At 38.3% G+C, this 12,012-nt stretch overlaps 1 protein-coding gene across 13 annotated transcripts in view; it reads right to left on the bottom strand.

Moving 5' to 3' along the window:
- Positions 1-12,012, bottom strand: part of ARVCF (ARVCF delta catenin family member) — a 241,239-nt gene that overhangs the window by 214,077 nt on the left and 15,150 nt on the right. The gene's annotated exons all lie outside the window — the stretch shown is intronic.

Raw genomic sequence — 12,012 nt, 5'->3', positions numbered from 1 at the left:
TCATGAGCTTCTGCTACCACAACAAACGTCTTCCAGGTCATCTTCCCACTGCTCCCCTGCTACAACATGTTAACTCAACTCCTATGGTTTAACACTAGATTATTTTATTTCTACATTGAAGTTGGTTACATGAGCAGTGTGGTTGAGGACTTTATCATCATAAAAAAGTCAAACTCATCAATATCTATACACTTGTCTTCCCTCCAGGAAGTGTTTGCACATTAACCCCTTCAGTTATTTTAGCTTTGTCTATATGGACATAACTGACAAGAAGCCTCTTTGCTTTTCTTCATATTTAATTTTCTCAAGAAATCTGGACATGACTCAGCTGAAGTCGAGAGGATGCAATTAAGACCATTTTGTCTCAAGTTTGTCATACAAGATTTATGTTGCCATAACAGAGATTTATCCAGTAATAAAATTGTACTGTTATTAAACTTTCTACAGAGTTTCAGTAACAGGGATTACACAAATCATCTCTTATGGGTGAAAAGCAAAAACTGCTATACAAATATTTCTCAATAGTAAGCACTTTAATACAATTTCTAGATCTTTTAAATAAGCAATGCCCATCTCATTTATTGTGTTTCCATGCAGCATTCTGTGTAAATCAAGAAAATCTGGACCTTCCATTCTTAAGACATGATCAATATATTTGATTTGTTATGTAACAAGTATCTGGAAGGAGAGAAAAACGTTTAACTATGAGTGACCATGAAAACACGAATAACTTATATCTATTAAAACTACCCTTTTCCAGCCTTTAAAATGCTCTAACAGATTTTCTGTATTCATACCTATATCCCAAAGAATTCCAAAGAGGTTCACAAGTTATGTTTTCAGTACATCTTTGCATATCTCCCTCCCATTTAAAATATGTCCTATTTCAGACCTTGGCAAAGTCAAATGATAGAAATACAAGGAGGGTGTCAGACCATGAAAAAAAAAAAGAGCCCTAAAGGCAAGTTTAATAGGCATCTTTAGTGCTCTTAAAAATCACCCCTGTATATAGCCGCATCTCACCATAAACTCATGTAATCCATTGGATTTGTGTCCAACAAAATCCAGCCCACTAGTCCAATGACATGATTATATGGAAAATTTACTTCTTTGTAAGTCAAACTGCCTCACTTGTGTTGCTGTTACAGCAGAAAACCTTAATTTACCAGACTGTACAAACAAAAGAGAAACATCTACCTTATTTCGAAAATAGATCATGGTATCTTTCTTTCATAAATTTATTGCAGAGATACATTAAAAAAATAATCAAATTATTGCCTCAAGCATCCTCTGATCCCACGTTTAGACATTGATTTTTGTGACAGGGTTGACCACTATGATCGAAGCACATTTTGCAATCTAGCATACTTGCTACCTAGAATTAGCAAAAAGCAGACTGCAATTCAGAAAGGGACAAATGTAAGAGGAAAGGGAGCTCATATGTAAAATTCCTTCCATTCCACTGGAATGGTTACCCAGCCTTCAGAAATTGTTGAGCCTCTGGAAGAGAGTCCAAACCAAGATTCCCAAAGGGAGTAAGAGAAATGGGAAGAGAGCCAAACTGAAGACAAGTTTTACGTACCAACCATTCTCTTCAATAATTCACAAGGCATGAAATTGCCTCACATATTATTTGGCTTTGGCCCAAAGCAAGTCTAATTTGCCAATTCCAGGGAAAAGCAAATCAGCGTATACAAAATTGACAAGTAATGCATGTATTTCATAGACTTCAAGATTAAAATATGTAATTGCTTTCTTCAGAAAACACATTGTCTCATGGTAGTGAGCCTTTTATTTTCAGCAAGGTATGTAATTTGCTTCCTTCCCAGAGCCCTGTGTGAGACACCATGTCCTATCCTTCCCACTTCATGTTTCAAGCCACATGCACAAACCTGCACGTCCTCTAATTTCCATAGAAAATCCATATCCAGAAGGCACAAAGTAACGGATACGAATGGAATGAAGTACCTTTGCATTATTTTACTCTATCATAGAGCAGCACCACTACTACAGTACATCAACTCAACTAATGTATAAACCAAGGCCAGTGTTTAGACTGAACTTCTCTCCCACACGCGCTTGGCTTCTCAACATGAGTGCTCTACTTACACAGATTGATTCAACCATATCAGGGAGGAAACAACCCCAGGGAAAGCACTGATGGGAAAATATGCTACTTGGTGAGCCAACCGTGATATGTGGAAACACGCGATGCCATCTTTGTAGTATTTCCAAGAGATGCTGTTATTAACTTTTCCAGACACAGCCCTGTTCCATGTTAACATGGTTTCTTACTCAGAAAAGTGTCTAAAGATTGCATGGAATTTCATGTTTACTGCTTCAAATTGCCAAAGCAAATTTTGCTTACTTCATAAGCCAAAAGATTGGTTGTTATAGCTAACAAATGTTACGGCAAAGCCATTTCTGATTGATGGACTATCATAATACATTTTTCATACATATACATTATCTAGATCCATAAAATATCCATATAAAATAAATATCTAGTGAAAATGTGCTTACTTAAAATAAACACCATTGACAGTTTAAAAGACAAGTATCAAGGTATTAGTCCTGGGGGAAAAAAGAATCTGTCAGTTCTTGCCTTTCAAATATATTAGTTTTATATTAGAACAAACAGTTTCTTAACTTAAAAGTTAAGATCTTGAACCATTCACAGAACAACCATCATGCTCGCCTTGCATTTTGCTTAGTGTGAAGTCTGTGCCTGCAATTATTTGCAGAACAGGCATTCATGTTATTCCAATGCAAACAAGCTTTAACATCCCCCTCGATTTACACTTGCTATAGCATAAAAATCAAAAATAATGCACGGTGAAGCACCTTAGTTCAACCAGTGAGGAGAGGTGCACCAAACAAGCCTGTAACATTCTGGCTCAACGTGTAGGTCGAATCAGCAGACTAAGATAGACACTATATTGCTGGATAGCTGCAAGGACAAGGGCAGGGCTGAGAAAAGCCTTTTGCATAGTGTAGTTTTCCTACCACCCCAGTCAGTTTGCAAAGCAGCTCCAGAGAACAAGAGCGTGGGAGTGGTGTCCCAGCAGCGAGCGCTCTGCTCAGTGACCCTGTGGGTCCAGGGCTGTCCTGCTCCCCCGTCCCCAAGCTGAGGGCTCATCAGTGGGTCGTTCCCTGACAGATACTGAGCTGCTGGAAGAAGCGGTGGTGAAAAGAATGAAGCCCCTTTCAACCCATGTCCTTCACGCCCTGAAGAGGTTTCCAGCAACACTGGGGGCCAAAGCAAGATGAAATCTGGGCAGCCAATACGCACTGTTAGTCTGCAACACATCATTTAGACCAACAACAGTCACATATATTTCAGTTATAAAGAATCACAACCAAATATTTTCTACTTTTTAATTTATTTACTGCTGCTCGCCCCCCCCTTTTGTTTTTTAATCAAATTACAGCATTACAGGGTTGCAATATCAAGGGTATGTCAAGACGCAGCAGCTTGCAAAACCAGATCTCATGACCTCCAAATGAAACAGAAGTGTTGTAGTTTCGCAAAACATAAAAGTCCTTTACCTATTTAAGAAAATACCCAAGGTACCAGCATAGAACTAAAGGCCATTGCTATTGTAAAACTAATCAGGATATATTTTCTCATTTGCTACCAGGTAAGGCAATTCTTTTCTTTGTAATGATCATCTTGAGTGCCTCTAATTTCCTTTTCAGTGTTTTTTTGGCAGAAATACTTACAGATGCAAGACACAAAGAACACATAAAAGAGAGAAAAACACGCATTTCAAAGTGCAACCATGTATCTTTAAACAATTTATCTGCCAATTTTAAACACTTTAAGACCTTAAAACAAATTTATTAAGGGAATAAAAAACAAGTGGAAATCAGTCTTCATTCACTGGCCCAAACCAGTTCTATTCTAGGCTTGTTTTGATTCAGTTTACTCTGTAGTATCTGAGGACACAAAAAGCACCTGCATGTTGAACATATTCTGTGACAATACTAAAAAGAATAGTTCCAACCTAGTGGCCTTAACTTGACTCATCTGTTTGGATTTAAGTTGCATTAACCGCATTCTGCTGAGGAATATCGGCATGACCAACAGAATTAAATGTCAGTTTAATGAGTTATCAGTCTCTAACAGTGTTTTGAGCAGTGACAACTAAACACACATGAAACAAAACCTCTTCTCACCTGTTGCTTAAAATCTAAGGGAATAAATTACTGAGATTTAGGAGGATACGGGCTTTGACACTAGAAGAGTGGGCAACAGAGGTGCAATTGCAGCTGGAAAAGAGACTAGAAATACTCATTAATATGTAGCAAAGTAAAAATAAAAGGCTACTACCTGGAGCTGTATGTAACTGCCAAAAAGAAGTGTGACTATGTGGCTCAATAATTCTCAGATTACTGGATTCTTTACCTCCTGGGATCCTTATCTTTCTCCTTCAACTGCCAGCCCTTCCCAGCAGTTCTTCTTCTTGACCTCACAATCCATGAATAAAACAGAGTTTCAGTCTTGCACCCTGTCATCCATTCATCACTCTAAGTCCCTTTGCTGGCTCTGTTTCCCAATTTATGCATCGTAAAATTCCACACACGTTTAACTGAGCAGCAATTTATAAATAGCTTTTATTATACAAGGCAGGCTTGATGCTCAAACAGGAGATACTGGCACTTCATTCTTAAAGTTTTCCATTCTGCTTTTCCTCCCAATTTCTCACAATTAGCTATCCTCAAAGAAGAATGTTAATGTTGATTTGTAATTATAATTTCTCTTTGAGCCCACTTCTTTAATAGTGGGCAATATCTCCTTTTCATATGTGAAATACTACCAAAATTAAGAGTCCAGGCAGTTATCCCCACACAGAGTTGTAAATCAGCCTCAGTTCTACTACTTTGCAAGTCCAAGGCACAGATTCCCAGAGCAACATATGGATCCTTTATTATAGTATCATTTTGTTCAGATAAATATTCTGAAGATGGGAGAACCAACTGTAAACAAAGCCAATAAGCTTCAGTGGTGGACTGAACCAGAGCAGGGCCATTAAAACAGCAGGTGAAGCAAAGGATCAGTGCAGGGATTTCACATCTGGAAACCACGACTTTCAACAGCCTTCGTGCATCCATCTATTATGGCCTCATGCCAAAGGCAGTTTAAACCCACCACTTTCTGCACACCAGAGAGGAATCAAGAAAATGCTTAAAGAGCTACAGGGCTGTGACTGAGATCAGAAACGGTGCAGTGTGCTGGAACTGGTGGCTCCAAAAAAGTCTACATATTTGTATGGGCTTTCTCCTGATTAGTGTTATGCACTGGTGGAATTCCCTAAATTATCTGAATAATGGTGGAAACAAAGAGTCCACAGGGAGAAAGAAGCTGTATGAGCTTCTTGAGAAGATCTTTCTAACGGTCCTTAACAATAACTTCCTCCCCTCCTGGCTTGCTTCATTCTCTGGCTCCGGTTCTTTGTGCAGGTATTGCTATATTAAAAGTTTTCCCCACAGCACACCAGCCTATCACTGTGCTTCGTAAAATTAATCAGAAACTGAGGTTCTACAGTGAAATTATAAGCAAATTGTAGGGAAAGCTGATTAAGAAATGTAAGAACTCAAACCCCTTGCTACTCAATTACCACTTTCAGTGCTACCTAAAAATATTAAAGAAAATTATTATTGCTGAGCACCGAGACCAGTTTGTTAAGACACCTACTGACAAGAATACTTGACCCTGCACTTACATATTTAAATCTTTTTAAGGTTCACAGTCCACGCGTCTCCCTCCTTGAGGTACAATCTGACACGCAGCCAAGAGGGAAGGCTGTTTAGAGCTCTAATAGCACAGAAATCCATTTGCAACTGCTCTTTTCATTTGCCCTCTACAAATCAGTCAAGGACCTAAGCTCTTGACGAGCTAAACTGGACTCTGGTATTACTGCGATTGCTCAGTAACAAGGCTGCAGATGGAAATAATTCCCAAGGACTAAGAAACTTCAGAGTACCTGAGTAAAAAGACTGATAAAGAAGAGAAAAATGTCAAGAGAGCCTCAGAGTGGTTTGTGCTCAGCCTGTCTCCCTGGGCTGGCCAGTGGGGAGAGCTGGGGATGCTCCACAAGTGCCTCGAGCCCCATCCCCTGTTGCACTGCCCTTGATTTGCGCATTCTTCAGTGTGTGCAGCAAGGAAGTCACTGCAGGGCAAAGCAGAGAGCACCCAGATGGCTCACAAAGGCTGTTATCAACACCACAGGTCATGCGGGGAAATAGCAAGAGAGAAGGCTACTGTGAGCAAGTTCTCCCAAAACTCAGTTTCTCTCAACATAGATGAGGAAAAGAGAAAGGCTGCAGGTCAAGCATCATCAGGTTCCATTAAAGTGCTCACTAATGGTTTTATTTAAGAGTTGTTAGTCTACTGCTTTGGAAAGAGGAGCTATTGGTGCTAACAGTTTTGGTGGAAATCAGGACAATTCTACCCATCAGAGGAACAACATCCTGAAAGCATATCCAAATCAAATAAAGAGGGACAAAACAGAAACACTAACTATTTTTTAGGAGGAAGCTTGATATGTTCAAATACATAAAGCATTGTGGTTGCAACAGTAAAGAACTGCACTTAGCAACTCCTTTCTATTCAATTCCAAATCAAGAATAACTAGGTTAAAGTGCAGATGTGAAACTCTTTCCCATCAAGAGGTCACATATTAAAAAAGGCACACAGAGTAATATTCTTATGTAGTCCTACATCAGTCCAAAGCTTCGTCCCAATTTCAGCGTGATTGGCAGTACACAGTGCACATGCTAATGCTTCTGGAGTTCACTGCACCTACTGGGCTTCTGAAAATGCTTGGTAAGGACTTCATCTACCAGGAGCACAAGTCTCTAAATATTCTAACTTCTTCCGAGCAAATTTTAATTCTTTTAGGACATGCATTTGTTGCTGGTCTATTCTACTCACTAATACTGCAGCCAGTAGAATAAATATTTGTAACTACCCAGCAACACATTCTGTAAAGCAAAGCATCTCAAGCACTTGACAACTATCAATTAAGCCTTGTTATGGAGAGATACTATTTTTGTCATTTTGTAGATCATGCCTTTTAATTTCTTAAAGAGGTGGAATAATTTAGAATTTGTCTACCATAAGATTAACATGGAGCTGTTGCAATTGCTGTATCCAGAACCTCTGTGCACCTGCCAAGGTTAAGCCTCATAACCACGCACATGGTATTTGCTGACTATTTTGTAAGTGTCTCTTTCTACTCCAGAGTAATATTCCACACACAAGACATCTTCATGAGAAACATTATAGTGTAACTGATAAAAACCAAAGGAGATGAGATCCAAAATGCAGGTTCCAGTAGGCAAGAAAAGCAGTAGCTGAGATTAATTCCTTAAGTCAGAAAAGTGCAGCTATTATATTCAAATACGAGGAATGCCGTAATTATGACTTCAGAGATAAGCGGAAATATTTTGAGAAGCATTAATTCAACTAAAGCCATACTTAAAACAAAGAGTGCTAGACTTTACCTACTATAAAACAGTCTTAAGGGATTAACAATACTTGTATTTTTAATTGTTTATGTCTAACACGCGCTTGGCTACAGCAAGTGAAGAAATGTCAAGGAATTTACAAGAGATCACGGAGAGAAAGGTACAAAGTGCAGGCACAACCAGTGATGCTTTTGCAACTGAGAGGACAGTTTGCATTACAGAAATAAAAATGAGGCACTAGCAGAAAGCAGAGAGTGCCTGGGTGTTAGAAGCAAAGACAAAAGCACAATGTTACACAACTACAACAACAAACCTACCCAAACGTACAGCCCACACAAAACCCTGAGGATCCCAATTAGAGAAAACGAGGCTGACCCAGAGTCCTGTTTTCTTCCATATATACAGCCAACAAACTGCAGAGAATTCCAGCAGTTAGAATTGACAGTGACATTTCAAGTCAATGAGAATCTATTTTACTCTTCCTCCCACAACACAAATGAATAGTAGTGTTAATGAAATTCCACTCCTATTATAAATTGACAAACACAATCTTTCATTTATCCCTTCCAGCAAAATGTGCCTTTTAACAAACTTGAACTGTTCTGAAATACCCTTTGGTCACAACATAACAAAACAAAACGCCACTCTCTCCTGCACTGCCCTTTTTCCAATTAACTTGACTATAGTGGACCTAGATAGGGTTTTTTTCTATTATATTTCACACTCACAGTTCTGGATTAAGCATATTAAAATTTACAAATTTAGTCACAGACTTCAATAGAGTCTGGATATTTATTTGATCAAGTGTTTCTGACTGAGGATGAGTTTCTAATTCATCACATTCAAACAACCGGCTTTAAAAAAACCCACTGGTTTCCAGTGCTGTCTTCTCCAAAAGGTCAAGTGATTACATTATATGCAGAAATAAAAATAATTGATTGGATTTTAGACTAAGATTCAACATGTAATGTGTGCACTATTGTTCAGAAAAATAAGAGAAAATATTATTATTCCTTTCTTTTTAAATTAGTTTCCTCAGAAATGCTAGATAAGCTTTTCCTATTTAATTGTGATATACTAGGAAAGCAGCTCTTGATGTCTCTCAACCAGAAGCGTACAGAAAAATAATTCTATTTCTTTCACCATGAAAAACGCAGAGACGCTTTTTGTTAACCACAAACTCATTGGCAAAGATCACCCTTATATGTGATGAGTACGATAGCACAGGTGTGTTTACTGCAATTCAGCAGTTCCAAGGCCAAATGAAGAAATGCATACCACAGAAAACCATTTCAGAAACATACAATAGACAACTTGGCCACAGCTTACAGCTTTTCATTATCTGTAGTGGGTATTATTGCACATTACTCTGATACTCCTATCTTTCAGAAAGTCTGGACTCTCTTAAAGAGATGACATGTAAGCAGTACTAGCCTACACATTTTTTGAAAATGGTATCTGAAGATAAAGAAGATAGCACCCCTTTACCATAAGTAGTTAATTCAAGATCTGTAGATGAAAGCAAGTTAAGTTTTGCAGTAATGTCATTGCAGCTTTGCCTGTAGTCATGTTTGTAAAAAGAGAATAAAGATTAACAAGCAGTGAGGATAACACCACCCTTCCCATTAAGTTTTCCAAGACTAAAAGATTCCTACAACACTCACCACCCTGTAAAGTGTTTTTCCCTTTCTTTCTGACCCCCCAAAAAGGAACACCTGGCAGGTCCAAGAACAGTCAGGCACCCATAAAAGAGATCAACTTGCACATTTTAGTACAACCACAACCATTATGTTGCAAATCTTAAATAGGATTTTCACAAACATTCAGCTTCAGTGACTGGGAGAAAGACACCAGCCAAAGACAGAAGTCCATGGACAAGTTGTATTTACATTTCCACCTGCTGGCAGAAAGTGTTTACACAGCAGTAGTATGCTTTTATAGTGCTTTAAGTCTGGAATAAATCCAACAAATGGGTGGAGTTTTTCTTGGTTAAAAAAAAGCAGTACAAAGCCACATTATCCTACAACGTCACTGGCACACAAATATTATTATAGAAAGTCTGCTTTTGATAAGGCTGTGTACCTCCAGATCTGAGGCCCTAATGTTAGTCTTACTGATGTATAATATATATATATTTAATTACTGAGTGCTACAAATGCACGTGGCAGTTTCTCAAAACTGTAAGTAATTAGCTCAAATTACTAAACACCAAAACATGTTACAATGGTGTTAATGAGGTCCAACACTCAGCAAAATAAGTTATTTTTTCAGTTGATGTTTATTTGAAATTAAAAGTCAGGAGGACTCAAAAGAATGAGGTGGTATTCAGCACATACCACTGAATTGCTATAACTTCCACAACCTCCCTGGGCAGCCTGGGCCAGTGTCTGGCACCCTCACTGAGAAGCAGTTTCTTCTCAAATTTAAGTGGAACCTTTTGTGTTCCAGTTTGTACCCATTACCCCTTGTCCTATCATTGGTTGTCAGAGAGAAGAGCCTGGCTCCATCCTCCTGACACTCATCCTTTATGTATTTGTAAACATTAATGCGGTCACCCCTCAGTCTCCTCTTCTCCAAGCTCCAGAGCCCCAGCTCCCTCAGCCTTTCCTCACACGGGAGATGCTCCACTCCCTTCAGCATCTTTGTTGCCCTGCGCTGGACTCTCTCCAGCAGTTCCCTGTCCTTCTGGAACTGAGGGGCCCAGAACTGGACACAATATTCCAGGTGTGGTCTCACGAGGGCAGAGTAGAGGGGCAGAAGAACCTCTCTGACCTACTGACCACCCCCCTTCTAAGTCACTAGAATTGTGTGGATAATAATGAAGGCAAAATTAGGGCTCAGAAATTCAGGAAGGTTTGTATGATCATTAACTAAAGATAATCACACAGCAATAAATTCTCAAATATACAAACACAGAGTAAGTCAGACTTAGTTTGTAAACTAATGTCACACAGAGACAGTAGTAAAAGTTCAAATTCAAGATAAATAAACTCGATGTACGATAAAATACAAAAATAATTTCCAAGAGCCTCATATGAAAACACACTAAGTAACACCCACATATAATATACATGACATGGAGGGGAAATTCCTTTCTAATATTAGCTCAGACTTATTTTATGCTACAAATGTTTACAAACCAAAATGTTATCTTTGGGTCACTTGAGTATTTAGGCCATATCTTGCACGTCCCCAGTGCGACAAATAATCAGACGTACCCAAGACTTAATTTTATAATAAATTTAACTACAGACAATTTTTTAAAATAGCTTACTCGCAAGAAGTATCAAACACATTAAGTAGGAATGCAATTAATCTATAGCAATCCATCAATTAAATGACATTAATTCGTCATTCTTGCTTGTTCCAAAAAAGATGGTAGAAACACAAAATAAGCAGCCATTCATCTATGAGCAGTGAATTAGGAAAAAAAAAAGGTTTATCACAGATAAAACTACATGTTCTGGATGGCTCAGGTCTGAAACCTGGCAGCCTCGAATGTGTTTCAAATCAAGCCAACTCCATTTTACACATTACAATCAAAACTGACCATTTAAACCACACAACCACAATTTGGGAAATATCTATGTAGTATTAATTTCTGAAAAAGCAATTATTTTTAATGTTTCACAAATCACATCAGGGCAACCATTAGCTAGAGGCTTTTATGCCAAATTCACTTGTAATAGCATCTTCCTAGAGTGCAATAAACCCCCAAACATCTATTCACAGAATTGCATGCTTTCTCTCTAAGCTGGATTCCCTGTTTACATGACCAGTGATATCTATGAGTATAGAATTTAGGCCATGTCTACCATTACTCCAATAAGTGTTCATCCTGCAGTTTTCCTTCTTGCCTCGTGAGAAGGCACTCTGTCTGTTCAGATCTACTCCTCCATACAACGTAATAAAACACGCTGGATGATATAAGCAAAATAATTTCAGATAACCTACTTTTATGGTACAATGATTTTCAAAGATGTAGGTATTAAACAAAAAATCAATACACTAGCATAACAAATGGTTAAAACTTCTTTCTCCTACTTAGGAAATACCTTTTATTCATAATCGAGTACTATCATACTTACTTAGTTTTCCTGTAACCCTAACTATAGCAGACTATAAGCATTTTTTGAAAGAGAGGAAAAGTCTTCACATTCAGGCAGTGTAACTTTACTCCCACTGAAAGCCACAGAAATTCTACTGCTGACCTCAGTGGAGTTTCAAATGGCTCCAACTTTTCAGATTTTCCAAGACGTCTACTGCAAAAAAATGCAATTCTATTTTATCATTAAAAGCCACAAACCCAATAACCAATCAAAATAAACATAAAATTGTTTTGTAAGTGAGCAGCCTCAGTCAATGAGTTGCACTTGTAAAAGGAACTAAGCAGCATTCTTCAGGGCTGACAAGCAATAAATTGAAAGCATCATCACTCTGAAAATGTATGGCGGTGCTGATTGAGGGTGACACACTCTTTAAAGTGAGTACAGAGCATACCTCACTTCTGAAACAAGGAAATCAGTCTTAGTCATGCAC

The sequence above is a fragment of the Patagioenas fasciata genome, chromosome 17 (assembly GCF_037038585.1).
Source record: "Patagioenas fasciata isolate bPatFas1 chromosome 17, bPatFas1.hap1, whole genome shotgun sequence".
NCBI classification, from domain to species: Eukaryota; Metazoa; Chordata; class Aves; order Columbiformes; family Columbidae; genus Patagioenas; species Patagioenas fasciata.
The sequence above is the reverse complement of the archived record's forward strand: the minus strand, read 5'-3'. Positions and strand labels throughout refer to the sequence as shown.